Source organism: Nycticebus coucang, chromosome 16 (assembly GCF_027406575.1).
Source record: "Nycticebus coucang isolate mNycCou1 chromosome 16, mNycCou1.pri, whole genome shotgun sequence".
NCBI lineage: Eukaryota > Metazoa > Chordata > Mammalia > Primates > Lorisidae > Nycticebus > Nycticebus coucang.
This window is the reverse complement of record NC_069795.1, coordinates 85,932,875-85,952,395: the sequence shown is the minus strand read 5'-3', so window position 1 is coordinate 85,952,395 and position 19,521 is coordinate 85,932,875. Positions and strand designations below refer to the sequence as shown.

The window sequence follows — 19,521 nt, the reverse complement described above, 5'->3', positions numbered from 1 at the left end:
GATGCCCGGAGGCCCAGGCGGATGTGTCAGCTCTGCTCTGTGCCCTGCAGCAAACTAATTTAAGTTTCTGGCTTTGGGTCTCTTCACCATTATCCTCAACAAGTAGACATGACCTGTAATATCTCTTCCCATCCCCATACCTTGTAAAAGTAGGATTTCCCCAGACTGAGTTCTATTCAGTTAGCAAGGCCCAAAAGCCAGGAAGAAAATCAGATAAAATATAGGGTGTCCATGAAGTTCACATGCAATTTACTAGGATATACAAAGCTGCTAGCACAGTGCTTAGTACTCCCACAGCAGTAGGTGCCCTGTAAATATATTTTTAAACCAAGACTAAAATATTTCTACTGTAAGCTTCTGCCAGACCGATCTTTTGTCATTCTGCTTCTAGACATCTTCATGGCTTTAGCATACAGTCCCTGACAGACTGCTGGTCACTGTGGATTCTAAGTCCAGTCATTGGCACTATCTTTTAGGCCTTTCTATTCCATCCTGTGAAACTTTCTTAGAGAACAGAACCTGTGCCTCTAAGCACCAGTTTCCTCCAGGTGTCTTTGAATGAGTCCAAGGAAGGCTCTTCCTAAGAACAACTATTTCTTCCACTGCACTCAAGCCCCCAAATGCTTTCTCCATTTCTGGCATCTGAAGCTCTGAGTCAGCAGCGTGACGTCCTTCTGTCTCTGCTTTGACCAGTTGCCATCCTCCCGGGGTGACAAGCACTTGAGAACTTAAGTCTTCATTAGAAACAGTGATGTCATGGCAGGCACAGGGCAGGCTGGAAGCCCTAGAAATCTAGTCACTTGCTCAGACTCCCCATCCCCTGCAGAACCTAGAAAAAAAAAATCACAGAATTTTATTTGCTTTTTCCTCTTTAATGAGGTCGAACATTCTTAAGGAATGAAAAGCGCAGCCCCAGCCTAGCTTTTAATTAGCTCCTGGAGCCCTTGTTTCAGACTAGCCTGGTTCCCAAAGCTATGCTCTCTCTGCTCAGAATGAGATGGAAATTCAATTGCACTTCACTTTGACAAGCCACAATAAAATGTTCCTCTGGCCCCCAAAGGTCACGTGAGGAGAGACGCTGAATAAGTAGCCAGACACTGCACTTATTGACCCCTGCAGGACACCAGAAGTTTAAAAGGGCAGTTAAAAGAGCTCTGGTTTAGACCAAATTTTGTGTTGATTTTGGTAACTCACTGTGTGAACTTGGGCCAGTTTCTCCACGTGTACAATGGAAAAACAATATGGACTTTAGTACCAAATAGACCTGGGATCAAATCCTGCTTTCTCATCTGAGTGCCCAGCAAGTGAGCTGAGCGCGCAGTTTCCAGCCCCTCGTTTGTAATACATTTATTGGTGTCTACCTTATAGGATGACAGAAGGGACCAAATGAAATATTGTGTGTTAAACATGATGTCCTGAACACCAATAGGCGCTCAGAAAACATGATCCCTCCACCTCCCTGTCATCTGAAAAACAAAGTCAATTCCCACCCACCCCTGACTCTGCTTGTTTCACTCCGGGTTAAAGTAATGACCCAAAAAGATAATGTGATCCAAAGGTAAGGAGCCTAAATTGTGTAGTTGGGGGCCAGGGTTCAAATCCCAGTCCTGCTCCCTGCTGGCTGTGTATCCAAAGCTTCTCGGTTTCTTTGCATTGAAAGTGGGGATAATATGAGTAGTTCTTGTGTGGGATTACCGTAAGGACTAAATGAGAGTGTGTATAAAGAGCCTAGAGCCTGGCCTGTGGTGAGTAAGCCATAAATTATCAGCTCAACATCTAAGAGTGCATTGTAAAATTTAAAAATCCTCTAAGATGTCCATCTCAAATCCGTTTTGGAAAGAATGTGCCAATGTTACCAGTGTTTGTGTAAATGTAAGTGGTTATTATTTATGTAGGAGAGCATCACTGAGTATTATGCAGGAAGAGCAAAAGAACAATATAAAGGAAGAAAAATATTTATGATGGGCTCCAGAGGGGAAAGAAGAGAAAATAACCTCGTGCCCAGCAACATAAAAGCAGCCCCATGTACCACAGCTGTTCTGACTATGAAAAATTATGTCCATAGTCTTCTCTGAAGAAAGGAAAAAGGAAGGGAAAGGAATGGAAAAGAATAGAACTTCATTCTATTTCCTCTAAAATGAATCTTAAGGTTGCATTTATCAAACAGAATATTACTAAACACCCACCATACGAGAGGTGCAGGGACCTAGGGGCCTGGCTCTGCCCTCCGGGAACTGGAAGTCTAATGAGAGCCTTACAACAAGTACATAAATAACTAATTAAAGGTAGAAAGTGGAGTGTCGTGAATCATTATCATCATTGTTATGAGAAGTCGTTTTTATGGAGTTCCCTCCTTTATTATACCATCTCTTACTCCAAAAAGAATTTTGGACAATTTATAACATTTAAAAAAAGCTATAGACTGAGGTTTAAGAAAACAGAACTAGAAATTTAGATTAAAGCAAAAAGACACGACAAAGGCTAAAATGATTGTTGGACTGAGCATCAAATTCAACTGAGTTTCCTGGAAGTCAGGGAAAAGTGGGAAATACATTATTGTAATTTAATATTTCTTACATGTTGATGATCTCTTCAGCAATAAGCAATCCAGGAATCTTGCATTTTCTATTCAGTTTAAAAAATGCAGGAAGTATGTATGTCTGTGGAATATTAAGACATATTGGTAGGTACTGATGATTATCAACATTTAAGGCGATTATTTTGGAAAAAATAACCTGTATGAAGCACTGAAATATTTTTGCTGTTGTTGTTTTTCATTTTTGTTGGGACTATTTCTCAGCTAGTCACTATACAGAATGCCAGCTGTTTGACTTCGTATAAGAAAAATGCATACATATGCTAAAAACTGAATGATCTTCGTATCATTATGCCAGACCCACTGATTTTATTTTCAATGAGATTTCAGCGCTCCAGAGGACTGTGATCTGTCACAGGGGTCTTTTGGGTGAATTGCTGCTATTCTCAAGTCATCCTCCTTTAGACAGGTCAGTGGGAGTGAGAAGAATTAGCCAATTGCACAAAGAATCAAAGACACTTGTGAGGGTACCTACTTGTCAGAATTATCATGAATTTTACATGCCACCAACTAAGGAAGGAAGCAAGTGATATCTTTAAGATCCTAGGCTTGGGTGAGCTTCAGTGAAGACCAGCTGCCATTGTTTTGGGCTGGTTCTGGGCCTATTGTGATGTCTTTTATATAAATCTAGGGGAACTGGGATTTTAAAGCCTGTTTTAAAGACCATGTTTCACCTTTTGAAAATGTAATTATTGGGCGGCGCCTGTGGCTCAAAGTGGTAGGGCGCCGGTCCCATATGCCGGAGGTGGCAGGTTCAAACCCATCCCTGGCCAAAACCCACAAAAGAAAATGTAATTATTAAAATGTTCATAAGCTTGATTGAGAAAAAGAGTTAAAAAATAAATAAACAAGCAGACAGACATCAAAAGGCAAGCCAGCAAGGTACAGGAGAAAGCGCTGGACTGAAGGACACAAAAGGAGCTGCAAGGTGAGGCAGAGGGAGGCAGGATGGCCAGAAGGCAGGGGTATCTGACCATTTCTCCGCTCTAGGCCTGGCTGTGCCCCTGCAAGGGGGTTCCCAGTTTGTGGCCAGTTCAGAGCAAGCCCTGGTCAGGCACGGGGCTGGACAGAGCCTGGTAACATGTGCCAGCCAATACCGCACACATCTGTTTGATTTGGCAGGCTCACTGGCCAGCTGCTGGCACAGAATCAGAAGGGGCAGGTGGGTGTGTTGGGGGAGAGGGAAGAAAGGGCGAAGGGATTAGGCACAGTTGTTCTAAAAGGGGGGAAGAGGAGGATGTCAGAAGGAATGAGGCTGATAGAGGCCCCAAGGGCAAGCAGGGGCAGGAAGCCACAGCTGTGGTGGGAGGCCATGGTACTCATCACCTTCTGTAGCAGGTGAAGGTCCTGAGTCAAAGCGCTGAGGCCCCATGGCTGTGGCTTCAGGAGACATTCAGGCCCTGGGCCAGGCTTGGGCAAAGTGTCCAGAGTGATTTCTCACTCCCACTTTTGAGTCATCTACCATCCCCTAAGAGTGGGCCTTTTAGGGATTGTAAAGTAGCTACCAGGTTGCCCCCCCCCCTTTTTCTTACAAGATTAAACATTTTATTTCCTGCTACAAATAATGTTTGTTTGTTTTCTCTCTAAGCTCATAGATATTTTCTCTAAGCTATTACGATCCTCCCAACTCTCCGGAGTAGTGAATTTCAACGGATGTGTCTCTGTACACTGGTGTGCCGTGGAGAGGATCTTAGTCGTGCTGCAAAAATTATTAAAGATCATGAATTAAATTATTTTCAAAAGAAGTTCAAAGCACAGTGTCTTCTTTTTTTAATTTTTTTTGATCAACACAATTTAAGTATGATGCAAATGTTTAACTATAGTTCAAGTGTGCTGTGAGATAAAAAAAGGTTCAGAAACAGTGATCTGGAGAGAATGTTGGAAGGAATAAGCTTGCCCACTTAACAGAGGACTTAGGAGGTATAAGCAGTATTCCTGAAGTCCCCTGGCTGAGCCCGTGGAAGAACAACTTGGGCAAATGCTGACTCTTTTTCCCCAGCACTATTCACCAAAATTTTCTCTAGTCCAACCTTGCAACCTTGTGCCAGGATATTGAGTTGGTGAGTGGTGAATGTACACACCAGGGGACAGCCATATTATTATGTCATCTCGGCATGAAACCTTACACAGACATCCATTTGATGCTCCCCATTTATTCACCACTGCGTGCCAGAAATCACGCTGGCTCTTCAAGTAGCTCACCTGGCCCACCAGCTGGGTGGTCCCTTTCTAGGTCTCAACTCAGCTGACCATTGCTGAAAAGAGAATTAATTCACATCATTTCTACACGCCTGAAAATCTCACAAGTTCATCGCCTCTGCTTCTCTTCCCACTGCTGGCCTTATATGTGACAAAATAGGAAGAATGCCACGTGTCAGCTAAGATTGATTATTGGTCTACTCACCAGAATGGCAAGGTCTGTTTACTCTAGGACAAGCTCAGTACCCCGAGGGTCAAAAATCACATGACGTGGAATTATCAACATTAAACCTAACAAAACAAAACAACAACAAAAAAGACAATGTGGTACGGTCTGCCCTTAATAATATAATTTCAGGTTCTGAAGAGTGTCCGAGTTTCAACTCCCACTCTGCCATCTATAAGTGGGGCTACCTTTCCTCTGTATAACTCAAAATGAGGATATTAATAGATCCTAAGCTCATAAGGTTGTGGTAGCAAAAGAATTCACCTACATAAGGTAACTGGCACCGATTTCAGCCCCAAGCACCCAAGAATGAAAAGGGAGGTTCATAGGCTGGGCCTCTACAGTCACAGCATTCCCCCTTCAATCTCTCATTGTTATTTTTTCCCTCAATAATATTCTAACGCCCCCCTTGTGCCCTTGTGCCATTGCAATTCTGCACACAGAATCTGAAAGTTAAGAGATAGAATTCAACTCTGCTACTCAAAAAAAGAAGTTCAGAAACATAAGCTATCTACAGATAGCAAATACCATGAACGTTAAATTGGATTATTTTTTTTAGTGACATATTAACACTGGCTTCCCTTTTAAGCCAACTTCACATTCTGGGGAGGCCTTTCAGGTTCCTCCTAGTCCTGGGACTTGATCCTCCACCTGGAAGGTCGTTTTACTCCAGTTTTCATCGATGTGATTCCCAGGCTCCCTCTCTCCTTTTTCATCTCATCCTTAGGCTGCCAGTCCTCTCTGAGTTCCCACCCTGCGCATTTCTCTCCCAGCACCAACTCACCAGGACCGGCCTCTGCACTGAACCTGACCCTCACGCCTTCTCCTGCGCACAGGTGCACCACAGCCCCTGCTCTGCCTGGAATGATGTTAGGCCATGAGCAATTTATTAATTAAGAACACATTTGCTTTTCAAATTAGCTTCCCTAGGCTGTGTTACAGTTTTGAAGTACTGTGGACACCACATTGACATAAAACACAGATATCATAGTCATCGGACAGGGGATCCTTCCTCAGACACCCCAATGGACCAGACAAGGACTCCCTCAGGGATGTTGCTGTGACCATTTGACACCTGGAGACTTCTCAGTGCTGGGCTCTCTCTGGAACCGAGGGCCTCTGCCATCTCCATTCAGGTGGAGGCAGGGCATGTCAGGGTCAGGTGACCCAGCATTGAGTCCACCCCTTCTGACCTTACGCTCTGGATCCAGTGACTTATCTCTGATCTTGAGCCTCTGATTTCATAATCCACCCAGTGCCCTCATTCCTACAAAACTGTCAGTCCCTGTGGAGTTCAAGGGCACCTAGAGCAACTGCATAGAACAGGACTTGCTGCTAGGCCCCCTGCCCCAAGCCTGATGGAGGAGTGGAAACAATTCCAGGTTTGAATTCTTACTCCACTACTCCTTACATGAACACTTAATCTCTTGGGGCCTCAATTTCTTCATCCATAAAATAAGAATAAAAATAGCCATGAGAGATGCTGTGAGAGTTAGTGACAGGCAGAGACTGTGAGCAGCAGCTGGTTTTCTTAGGATGCCCATTTATTACAGCTGTCTTGACCTGCTGCGGACACTTCCTGCACCCACCCTCCAGCTCTCCCTGCTCCTCAGAGTGCGTCTCTTGCATCTGTCCTACCTGCAAGCTGGTGGCGTGCTGGTAACGAGAGCTGGTCCTTGGCACCTCCTCCGACTCCACGTTCAGTGACCGTCATGTTAATAGCTTGAAATCTGCTATAGTGGCTGCATCACACAGAAATTAGCAAACACCATAAATCAGGGCTTTCTTGCCTATACCCCACCCCAGTCTCCTGAGTCATTTGTTAAACATTTACATGCATATCCATGTAGAACTTTCGATTTTTTCTATACCTTCTCTGAGCCTGGTCATCTGACCTGAATGCGCAAGTGAAGCCCTTCTAAGGGAAGACCTCAGAACTTTTCTTGCATACACAGGCTGGTCCTGCATTCCAGTGAGCCTGCAGCTAGATCCATGCCAAGGTCTACAGAGCAACCCTCTGCTTAGGAATGGAAACATTACACCAGGAAACAAAAATGTCTGACGAATATACATTAACCCCGGATTAACCCTGCCACTAATGAGATAGGCTCAGCACAAGCGAAGTGCTCTCTTCCTGCTGGGCTCTCTCCTGGTGGTGCAAATGGAGGGCCGAGCCTTCACTTGTGCTTGCCAATGGAAACCTCCCAGACCCTGAACGGCAGGTTCTGAACCACATGAGTGTGCTAAGGGGTGAGCATTTGGAGGGCTCCAATCTTGTTACAGTTGGTGTCCTCCCGAGGCCCCTCTGTGGTGTTTGCTGTACCTAGGACCACACATCTAGTGTCCACTTTGTACCCAGCCACTCTCACCTGTCTAACCCCCCTTGAAGAAAAACTTCATCAAGCAAATAGTGCAAGCGTGTGCGGTGGGCAGGAGGAGGGCTGCCACGGACACAGAGGGCAAGACGTCACCTGCTGTCATGGAATCTGTCTGCAGTGGAGGTCGTGAATCTCCTGTTTCTGACTGCACTTCAAAGGATGCCCCACAGCCCAATCCCAGGAAACACACTGTCCTTCTCCCCTTTTCTCCAAATGACCTACACATTCTCAGAATAGCCTGTGTCCCAGGCATCAGTGTGACAGCCATCCTCAAATGAGCTAAGGAGACAGCTGTCTCTTACCAGACAGCGAAGTGCCTGGTAGGGGCCTGAGCACAGCCCCCTGCACACTTCACCCTGTGTACTCGGCTTTACCAAGGACGTACAGGGGCTGTGCACTGATTACGGGAGACCCTCAGAAAGAATCTGAATCAAGACATCTTTTTCAAGGAGAAGATCTCAAAGTGTGTTTTAACTCCTTTTTATTAATAAAAACCACACACCCTTTTCCCCACTAGCAATAGCTTCATTCCAGGCTGATGACCAGATCTCTCATCCCAGGATGACACAGTGAAGCCAGGGTGCCTCCAACTGGACACCCATATGACCTCTCTCTGTACTTCTAAAATCTAGGTTTGAGCCAGGTCTGGATTATACGTACTTTCTTTTTACACCTTACTCCCAAGTCATCAAAGACACATGTGCTTCAAAGCACAGACCTTCAGACTCCCTCCATTTCTCCTCTTACCTTTCTAGTGAGAATTAACACCAGAGCATTTGGGTTCTTCAGACACAGAGTGCCTGCTCCCTACTCCATGTAGTCATAGGACAGAATTTATTCTGGAATATTTGTCAAGTTAGACTTGTCACCAACTCATGCTGACCTCTATAATTGGACAGCATTCTCTCCCTGGACGACAGGTGTCTCCTTGAATGTGTTGATGTCAGATAAGAGAATGGAGAGGACCAGTGGGCTATGCAGGGCTGAGCTTAAGAGGTCATCTTATTAATCAATTAGACAGAAGATTAATTTATTCATTCAACACACACTTACTAATCGTTTAACCTGAACTCCTACAGTACTTGAGATCCAGTAGCCTACACTTGTTAAGAGCACGCCATCCATACCTTCCAACTAGGCGAGGACGACCTCCAGAGGAACCTGGTCTCAGCTTGCCATTGCTGTCCTATGACTCTGGGCAACTCACTTCACCTCTCTGGGCCTCAGTTTCCTCACTTGGAGTGAGAGGTAAAAGGAGCACTCTTAATCCACCGACTAGCTGTCTGCTCATTCGGTTCAGCAAATGTTTGTTAAGCACAGATGACAGGAGCTGTGGAGGGAGGTCAAGGAAGGAGGGGCGTCAAGGAAAGAGGGACCGAGTGGTATCTGGGAGGACTCAGAGAAGGGCTGAAGCTGGGTGAGGGGATGTGGAAGCCCAGCCAGTAATTCTGTCTACGTTTGCCAAATACTCCCACATGAAAAGAAATAAAAGTACGTAGAAGGAAATCTAGCAGGCGTCATATAGCAAGCAGCAGCGTAGCAGAATTGGAGCATGGGTTGGATTTCAATGAGCTGACACTGGGGCAGGGGCCATTCCAGGCGGAGGACATCATGAGCCTGGAAAACAGAATGTGTTCACAAGGAACGGGAGCGGTCAGGTATGGCTGCAGCACGGGGACACGAGGGAGAAGTGGGAGCCCAGCTGGAACAGTATCGTGGGGTCAGGGCCGAAGGGCCTACATAGGCGGGGAGTCTGCACTTAGCTCAGTTCACCAGGGAAAGTGACCTCACTGGTCAGCCTTGCGCTGGCCCTGCTGCTTTGCCATCAGCCTGGGTGCAGGCCCACAAGCAGGGCAGGTGGCAGAAACTGGCAGGGGAGGATGCTGGCAGCACCGCCAGGCTTGTTTCTTCACCAGGAAACAAGGTTTCCTGTAACTCAGACCCATGAATCAGCATTTCCTCTGTCAATAATACACAGCAAGAAATGCAACAGCTTGGGGGAGTGGAAGAAAGCAAGGAATATTCCATGACACAGCCGGGCTCTGCCCTCCTTTCCCCTAATGAGACACTCCTGATAAGCTCCTGGGCAACACTCAGGTTTCATAAGATAAGTTTCTCAGAGAACCTCACAGAACCCCATGGAGATTAAGTCCCACAGAATGCTCAGCTCCCTTGTCACATCGTGTGTTTCTGTCTCCATGAGGACAAGTGAGATCACTGTCTGAATTCTTTCACCACACAGTAACTAAAAATGCTAACCATGAATAAACGGTCTTCTGGCCCCGCGGAGACCTGGGTCTGGGTGACCCACCTGCGAGTTTAACACTTCCACGTTCACCCTTGTATTTGGTTACGGTGTAATCCAGTGAAGCACACAGGAAATACTATCCCCATTTCACAAGGGCGGACCCCGAGGCAGGGAGCTGAAATGCTTCTTTTCTGTCAGATCTGTTTTGAAGAAACCAGAACTGATTCCCAACTCTTTAAACTCCAGTCCGAGATTCTTTTCAAAGTCATACACTTCAGGAGAACTACATATGTATTTTAATTATTGTTCAGAGACAGGGTCTCCCTCTGTCACCCTAGACTAGAGCGCAGTGGTGGGATCATAGTTCACTGCAGATTTGAACTCTTGAGCTCAGTCTTCCCACCTCAGCCTCCCAAAGTGCCAGGAGTACAGGCATGAGCCAGTGTGCCTGGTTCTTGAATATAAATTTTGATATTCATATTGTATGTATGTTAAATATATTTAATACTATTAATTATGAATTTAATATCCTTAATTTATACTGTTAAATATATATTATATAAGCATATATCTTATCTAGCACCAGAAAGAACCTCATTCTCTTCATCATCCTATTTATTCATTTATCATCTATTCATTGACTGCCTGCTGTATGCCAGGCTCTGTTCTAGACCCATTCAGTAGGGGAAAAAAAACAGACAAAATGCCCTGCCTTCCTAACGTTTACATTCAACTTGCTCATTGAGCAAGGTAAGAGTAACACTCAGGAGTTACCATGCTTTGGAGAGTAAAGAAAGCAAGAACAGGATATAAAGTATTGGGAAAGGAGAAATGCAACTTTTTATAGGATGTTCAGGGACAATCGCACTGAATATGGAACATTTAAGACAAAACCTGGAGAGGTGAGCAGGCAAGCTATATGGTTATATGGGATAGGAGAGGCGAGCAGGCAAGCCGTATGGTTATATGGGATAGGAGGGTCAGCAAAAGGAATAGCAGACGCTGGTCAGGTGTAGTAGCTCACTCCTATAATCCCAGAACTCTGGGAAGCCAAGCAGAGGCAGGAGGATCGCTTGAGCTCAGGAGTTCAAGACCAGCCTGAGCAAGAGTGAGACCTCTTCTCTACTAAAAATAGAAAAATTAGCTGGGTGTGGTGGTGCACCCTGTGGTCCTAGCTACTAAGGAGACTAAGGTAGGAGGATCACTTGAGCCCAGGAGTTTGAGTTTGCTGTGATCTAGGCTGACATCATGGCCCTCTAGCCTGGACAACACAGTGAGCCTCTGGCTCAAACAAAAACAAAAACAGCAAATGCAAAGGCCCTGGGGTGGCATGTTGAAGGAAAGGTAAGTAGTCAGGTGTGGCTGGGCTGGAGGGAGACAGGTTAAAGAAGTCTGGACTTCAGAGATGGGTTTTTCATGTAGGCCATCATAAAGACCTGGACTTGACTTAGAGAATTGCTATCATTTACCAAAAACTGAAACAATAAGAGAAGAAAAAGCTAAAATAAAACAATACAAGGGTAAAATACAAACAACAAAGACATGTAAGCAGAGGCTAAGGCTGTTGAGGAAGATGCGGAAAGAAAAAGCAAGGGGTACATGGAAAGAAAGAGACAGAAACAACGTGGCCGTGCTCTGCTCACATGCCGCTCCTCTCCAAACCTTCCAGTCGACTGCCATGGCCCCTTCTGGAGGGAGCAGCACAAGGCAGGGGCAGGAAGAGGAGAAATTTACAGTCAACCACAAGCTTGGGCCAGGCCCCAGGTCCCAGGTCCCAGTCGAGTGCCTGTTTAGCTGGGCCACGAGAACTCATCCAGTGCCCTTACAGGGGCCACAGGCTGAAAGCATTGCAAACCCCTCCTGAGTCCCTTACCCCAGGCCCTCCCTGGAATAGTCATCTTCCCAGCACAGCCCTCTTCTGAGCAACAGGGAAAGAAACCCTGGGAGAAGGAGGGAGACAGGTGCACATCACAAAAGCTCACTCCAGAACTCCATAATATGCTTGCTTTTGACATCCCTGGGTCATCTTTGTGGTTGAGTGCGGGCATGGGCAAGCACAGGGGTGTGAAGGGTGTGTCGGCTCCCTCTAGAAGCCAACATTTCTTCACCTTGTATTCCATCTCTTTGTTAATGCTATGAGCTTACCAGGCACGATCATGTTCAATTCTGGCCCCAGCACCATCTCCCACTATCTTGCAGAGTTTCAGAAAATTTCTTTCTGTGACTTCTCCAAACTTTGACACTAGCACCAATGAGAAGGCAGTTGAGCCCTCAAAGCCTTTTATGAGTACCTCTTTGCTGTGCCTGCAGAAAGCTCTAAAATAGATCAGAACAGGACAGTGCACACCAGGTGGAGAAGTCTCTCACCATTCTTTCCATCAAGGAAGTGAGCCACCAATGGAGATGCTGTCATCCTGAGGTGCATGAACAACCGCAGTCCCCTGTGATCAGGCAGGAGGAGCAAGAATGGCTGAAATGGCTCCTTATGTCTCTCATTCATGCCTTTCCCCACCACCGCCCGCCTCTGAAGCTCCACCAACCCCAGCATCACCATCCTAGCTTGGGTCACCTCTTAAAGTTTTTTTAATAATGAAACTTTTATTTTGAGGTAATTGTAGATTCATATGTAGTTGTAAGAACTAATCAGAGAGATCCTTTGTATCTAATTTTACTAAGTTTCTTCAGATGTTAACATCTTACAAAACTGCAGTACAGTATCGTAATCGGCATATTAGCGTTCATGTAGCCAAGACACAGAGTCTCCCGTCGCCCCAAGGATCCTCACATTGCCACATCCACTTCTATCCTGCCCACACCCCTCCTTCACCTTGGCAACCACTATTCTGTCCTATTTCTGTCATTTTGTCAATTTGGGCCCAGACCATATGTAACCTTTTGAAACCAATCCTGTACCCTTAGGGTAATTCCCAGCCGGAGATTCATCAGGTTGTGCCTGTATCAATGGTCGGTTCCTTTGCTGAGTAGTCTTCCATGAATGATTGTACCACAGCTTATCCACTCACTGGAGGACATCTGGGTTGTTTGAATGAATGAAGCTGCTATAAATATTCATATGTAGAATCGTTTTATTTTGCCGTTTTGTATGTCTGTATGGAGACAGGGTCTCACTCTGTTGCCCTGGCTGGAGTGCAGTGGCATCATCATAGATTACTGCAGCCTCGAACTCCTGGCCTCAAGTGATCCTCCTGCCTCAGCCTCCTGAGTCGCTGAGACTACAGACTTCCACCTTCAAGTCTGGCTAATTTTTCTATTTTTGTAAAGATAGGGGCTCTCTCTTTCTCAGGCTCGTCTTGAACTCCTGGCTGCAAGCAATTTTTCCACCTTGGCCTCCCAAATTGCTGAGATTACAGGTGTAAGCCACCACACCCAGCCTCATGTATAGGATTTGGTTGTGTGAGCACAGATCTTCCTTTCTCTGGGATAAATGCTTGGAGCTACAGTTGTTGAGATGTATCGTAGTTGTTGAGACGTATGTCCTTTCTTTAAAAAGACACTGTCAGACTATTTTCCAGAGAAGCTGTACCATTTTGCATTCCCACCAGCAATGTTAAATGATGCAGTTTCTCTGTGTACTTTCCAACATATGGTGTTGTCACTATTTTTTTTTTTTTATTTCAGCCACTCTGGTAAGTGTGCAGTGATAGCTCATATGTTCTTAATTTGCATTTCCCTGATCACCGATAATGTCGAACATCTTCCCATGGGTTTACTTGCCATCTGCACATACTCTTTGGTAGAGTATTTCATGTCTTTTGTTGATTTTAAATTGGATTGTTTGGTCTTTAACTGTTGAATTTTGAGAGTTCTGTATCCATATATTCTAGATATTAGGCCTTCATTAGATACATGATTTGCAAATATTTTCTTCCCAGTCTGTAGCTTTCCCTTTGTTCCTGTTAATAAGGCCTTTCACTAAACAAAAAACTTTGTGATTTGTCATTTTTATAACTTTTTAATTCTTTTTATGTGAGTCATGCTTTTGGTATCAAGTCTAAGAACTCTTTGCTTAGCCCTAGATTCCAGAAATTTCCTTGCTATATTTTTTCCTAAAAGTTTTTCGTTTTATGTTTTATATTTTTTTAAGTCCATGATCAATTTTTATTTTATTCTATCTTATGTTGTTATTTTATTTTTTTCAGATTAACATGAGGGTACAAATGTTTAGGTTCTATTATTTTCATTTATAAGGTAAAGATCAAGTTGTAGTTGAATGCTGACCATGCTCACAACGTGTACATGAAGTGAGAACCCACCCTTTGCCCTCCCTCCCCCTTGTTAGACCATACTTACGTTTTTTCCTTGTTTGGGTGTATAGTTCTTTATATATTGGTTTCATATTAGTAATGAGTACATGAGATACTTTTTTTCCCATTCTGGAGATACTTTACTAAGAATGTATTTCAAGTCTAAACACAAAAGATATAGAGTCTCCATGATCTATTCTGAGTTAGTCTTCATATAACATGCGAGACTTAGGTTGAGATTTTCATGTTTGCTCATGGTTTGCTTGCTGTTTACCAGTACCATTTCATGAAAAGGCTATCTTTACCCCATTGAATTGTTTCTGCATCTTTGTGAAAACCTGATGGGTGCATTTGTGTGTGTCTATCCCTGTGTTCTCTGTTCTGTCACATTGATCTACAAGACTGTCTCTCTACAAATACTGCACAATGCTGACTGTTAACTTTAAGCCTTAAAGTTAAGAGGACCAATTATTCCTACTTAATTCTTCTTTTCAACATTGTTTAACTATTTGAGTTCTTTTGCCTTTCCATATACATTTTAGAATAATCTTGTTAACACCTATTGGAAATCTTGCTGGGATATGGATAGAAGTTGTGATAAATCTGTATATCAATTTGGGGGAAATTGACATCTTTACTACGATGGTAGGCAGAATAATGACCCTTCAAAAATCTCCATATTCTAACTCCTGGAGCATGTGAATATGTTAATTTATACGGCAAAAGAGACATTGCAGATGTGGTACTTCACTCTCCCCTCAGAGCCTTCATAAAAAACATACCCTGCTAATAAAACAAATAATATGAGACTTCAAAAATGTGCTTTTTTTGGGGGGGGGATACTTCAAAAATTTGAAACTATAAGAAAATAAATTTGTGTTATTTTAAGCCACTAAGTTTGTGGTAATTTGTTACAGCGATGATGGGAAACTAATACAACTATGTTGAGGCTTCCAATCGATGAATAAAAATGGTGTATCTCGGCTCAGACCCTATAGCTCAGCGGCTAGGGTGCCAGCCACATAGATCTGAGCTGGGGGTTCAAATCCAGCCCGGGTCTACCAAACAACAACAACTACAGCCAAAACATAGCTGGGCATTGTGGCAGGCGTCTGAGTCCCAGCCACTTGGGAGGCTGAGGCAAGAGAATCGCTTGAGCCCAAGGGTTTGAGGTTGCTGTGAGCTGTGACACCACAGCACTCTACTGAGGGTAACATAGTGAGACTCTGTCTCAAGAAAAAAAAGAAGTGTGTCTCTCTGTTCATTTAGATCTTCTTTGATTTCTTTCCTAAGCATTTTATAGCTGCAGCACACAAGTATTTTGTTAGATTTTATACTTGAGCATTTCATTTTTTGAGTGATGAAAAGTGATTCTGTACTTTAAGTTCAGTGTCCATAAATGCATTGCTCATGTATAGATACATAATTGATTCATATATGTTTGTTTCAAGTCATGTAACATGGCTGTTCCCACCCATCATCTCCACAGACACCATGAGAAAGGCAGCCTCACTGATACTGGGTGGTGAAATTCTGACTCTCCACTAGATCTGCTTTCACATCATTTTGCCCTGGTGAGAGCAAAAATCTAGGTTTCCACTTGGTGTTTGAGGGTGTGGGTAAGAAACAGTTCACAGTATTTCATGGCATTTGGCTGAGGTAGAATGGTGTCATCTAAAAGTGCTCTGTCCGGAGGTGGAGCAAGATGGCGGCCGAGTAACAGCTTCCCTGCAACTGGGCATGGTGAGTCTGGGGAGATAAGACTCCAGGCATCTCTGGCTGATGGGATCTGCCTATAATCATCCCTTTGAGGATACAGGGAGTCAGCAAGGGACTTCTGGACCCCAAGAAGAGGACAAAAACAGTGGAAAACTGGCAAGTGGTTGCGTGTGTTCAATCAATCTAATCCCGCCAGCAGCTGTAAGTACAAGCAGCAGTGAGACTGCAAACCGGAAAGGCCTTACCTGTGAACTGTTTTGGTGTTTTTGGATTTAGCACTCAGTTGAACTGCCTTGGGGAGAGCTTGAGCAGGAGTGCAAACAACTTTGGGTGTTGTCTAGGGCCCCAGACGGAGCTAATAGTATTCAGCTGTGGGCCACAGGGAGCCATTGAGAGAGAACTGCCCCAGCAAGCTCCGCCCTTAGGGTCACAGAGCAAGGATCAGGTGAGAGCTAGTAACCTAGTGACTAAGCAGCCTAAAGGCGGGGACTGAACTGCCTTACAGCCTTAACCCTCAGGGGCAGAGTGAGACCGGTTTTGGCACACTGGAGACTCAAGCTGTTGCCCTGGGTAGAGTGCCATGGTATCACAGCCCATAGCAACCTCAAACTCCTGGGCTTGGCACCGCCCAGACCTCTATAAGAGCTGCGTCATGACCCCTGACCCATGACCCGTGCCAACCGGGCCTCCACATGCCCTGACTAGGAACTGCAGGAGTCGGACAACCTCGGGTCTTCCCTCGTGTACACTCCCAGCCTCCACACCAGCCCGCTCATCTGGGCAGGGACTCTGGTAGCCGCGTGCCCTCCAGAGCCCTCCCTGCCACTGCACGGAGCCCTTCTCCTGGCCAGAGACTGCTGGAGCCTTGGGCTCTCTGTGCCAAAGTCACTGGACACCAGGCACTCCCAGACCCATGCACAACCACCTCCCACCGAATTGCTGGATCCAGATGTGTCACACTCTGGAATTGCTTCTACAACCAGAACTCCCTAGCTGGGGCAGCCACAGAGGAACTACACAGGGTCACTCCCTACAAAGATCCAGCAACAATACAGTGATCCCGCTGGGGTCTAATCTTGGAGAGACACCTCCCCAACTCTGAGGACAGCAACAGGCAACAGTGAAAAACAATCATGAGGCAAAATTAACACAAAAACTCTGGCAATATGAATAGATCACCTCCCCCAAGGATCAATGGGGCAGACACAGCACAAGATCCCATTCACAAACAAATAGCTGAGATGTCAGAAATTGAATTCGGAATCTGGATAGCAAATAAGATAGAACTAGAATTCCAAGCAGTAACCCAAAAGATATCTCAAGAATTCAACAAATTCAAAGACCAAAACCAAAGATTTTGACACATTGAAAAAAGAAGTTGCAGCCCTCAAAGATCTGAGAAACACAGTAGAATCCCTCGGTAACAGAATGGAGCAAGCAGAAGAAAGGATTTCTGACATTGAAGACAAAGCTTTTGAACACTCCCAAACTCTCAAAGAGGAAGAGAAATAGAGGGCAAAAACAGATCACTCTCTCAGAGAGCTCTCGGATAATTCAAAGAAAAATAATATTCATCTTATATGGATCCCCGAAAGCGACGAAGTGGCTTCACAAGGCACAGAGTCTCTTCTCCATGAGATTATGAAGGAGAACTTTCCAGACATGCCAAGAGATTCTGAAATTCAGATAGCAGACAGTTTCAGAACTCCAGCATGACTCAATCCAAATAAGACATTCCCCAGACACATCATAATCAATTTCACTAAAGTTAATATGAAGGAGAAAATTCTGAAAGCAGCCAGACGAAAGAAAACCATCACCTACAAGGGCAAGAATATTAGAATAACTGCAGATCTCTCTGCTGAAACCTTTCAAGCTAGAAGAGGATGGTCATTGACTTTTAATCTCCTAAAACAAAATAAATTTCAACCCAGGATCCTGGACCCAGCTAAACTAAGTTTCATTTATGATGCAGAAATTAAATACTTTAATGACATCCACATGTTGAAGAAATTTGCCATAACTAAACCAGCTCTTCAAGATATTCTCAGACCTATCCTCCATAAAGACCAGGGTAATCCTCCACCACAAAAGTAAACCCACCAAGAAAATTTTGATCAAGTTCCAACGTCCACAGTCACAAAAGGATGAAAAATGTCCACCGGACTCTCGAAAGGATTGTCAATATTCTCAATTAATGTGAATGGTTTAAATTGTCCTCTAAAGAGGCACAGGTTGGCTGACTGGATACAAAAACTCAAGCCAGATATCTGCTGCACACAGGAATTGCATCTTACAGTAAAAAACAAATATAGACTCAAGGTGAAGGGATGGCCATCTATACTCCAGACAAATGGAAAGCAGAAAAAAGCAGGCATTGCAATCCTATTCACAGATGCAATAGGCTTTAAACCAACCGAAGTAAGGAAGGATAAGGATGGACACTTCATATTTGTTAAAGGTAATACTCAATATGATGAGATTTCAATTATTAATATTTATGCACCGAACCAGAATGCACCTCACTTTATAAGAGAAACTCTAACAGACATGAGCAACATGATTTCCTCCAGCTCCATACTAGTTGGAGATTTTAACACCCCTTTAGCAGTCCTGGATAGATCCTCAAAAAAGAAGCTAAGCAATGAAATTTTAGATCTAAACTCAACCATTCAACATCTGGACATAACAGACATCTACAGAACATTTCATCCCAACAAAACTGAATACACATTCTTCTCATCAGCCCACAGAACATACTCCAAAATCGACCACATTCTAGGCCATAAATCTAAGCTCAGCAAATTTTAAAAAATAGAAATTATTCCTTGCATCTTCTCAGACCAGCATGGAATAAAAGCTGAACTCAATAACAACAGGAACCTCCATACCCACACAAAAACATGGAAGCTAAACAACCTTATGCTGAAGGATACATGGGTTATAGACAAGATTAAGAAGGAAATCACCAAATTTTTGGAACAAAACAACAATCAAGACACGAATTATCAGAACCTCTGGGATACTGCAAAGGCAGTCCTAAAATGGAAATTTATAGCACTGCAAACCTTCCTCAAGAAAACGGAAACAAAGGAAGTTAATAACTTAATGGGATATCTCAAGCAACTGGAGAAGGAAGAACACTCCAACCCCAAATCCAGCAGAAGAAAAGAAATAACCAAAATCAGAGCAGAACTAAATGAAATTGAAAACAAAAGAATTATACAACAGTTCAATAAATCCAAAATTGGTTTTTTGAAAAGATCAATAAAATAGATAAAACTTTGGCCAACCTAACCAGGAAAAAAAATGTCTAATTTCATCAATCAGAAATGGTAACAATGAAATAACAACAGACCCCTCAGAAATTAAAAAAAATCCTTAATGAATACTACAAGAAACTCTACTCTCAGAAATATGAAAATCTGAAAGAAATCGACCAATACCTGGAAGTACGCCACCCACCAAGACTTAGCCAGAATGAAGTGGAAATGTTGAACAGGCCTATATCAAGTTCTGAAATAGCATCAACTATACAAAATCTCCCTAAAAAGAAAAGCCCAGGACCAGATGGCTTTACGTCAGAATTCTACCAAACCTTTAAAGAAGAACTAGTACATATATTACTAAACCTCTTCCAAAATACAGAAAAAGAAGGAATATTACCAACACATTCTATGAAGCAAACATCACCTTAATCCCCAAACCAGGGAAAGACCCAACAAGAAAAGAAAATTATAGACCAGTATCACTAATGAATATTGATGCTAAAATACTCAATAAGATCCTAAAAAACAGAATCCAAAAACACATCAAAAAAATTATACACCATGACCAAGAGGGATTTATCCCAGTGTCTCAAGGCTGGTTCAATATACGTAAATCTATAC

General features: G+C 43.8%; 1 long non-coding RNA gene across 2 annotated transcripts; it reads right to left on the bottom strand.

Moving 5' to 3' along the window:
• Positions 1-237: 237 nt before the first annotated feature.
• Positions 238-9,102, bottom strand: LOC128567873 (uncharacterized). Of its 2 annotated transcripts, XR_008374949.1 has the most exons (5): positions 8,895-9,102; positions 8,527-8,729; positions 6,660-6,763; positions 5,001-5,086; positions 238-829 (listed from the first exon to the last, which is right to left on the bottom strand). It is a non-coding gene; the product is annotated as an uncharacterized LOC128567873 (long non-coding RNA). The 2 variants fall into 2 exon arrangements; XR_008374948.1 differs by having other exon boundaries at positions 8,527-9,102.
• Between the last annotated feature and the right edge of the window lie 10,419 nt (positions 9,103-19,521).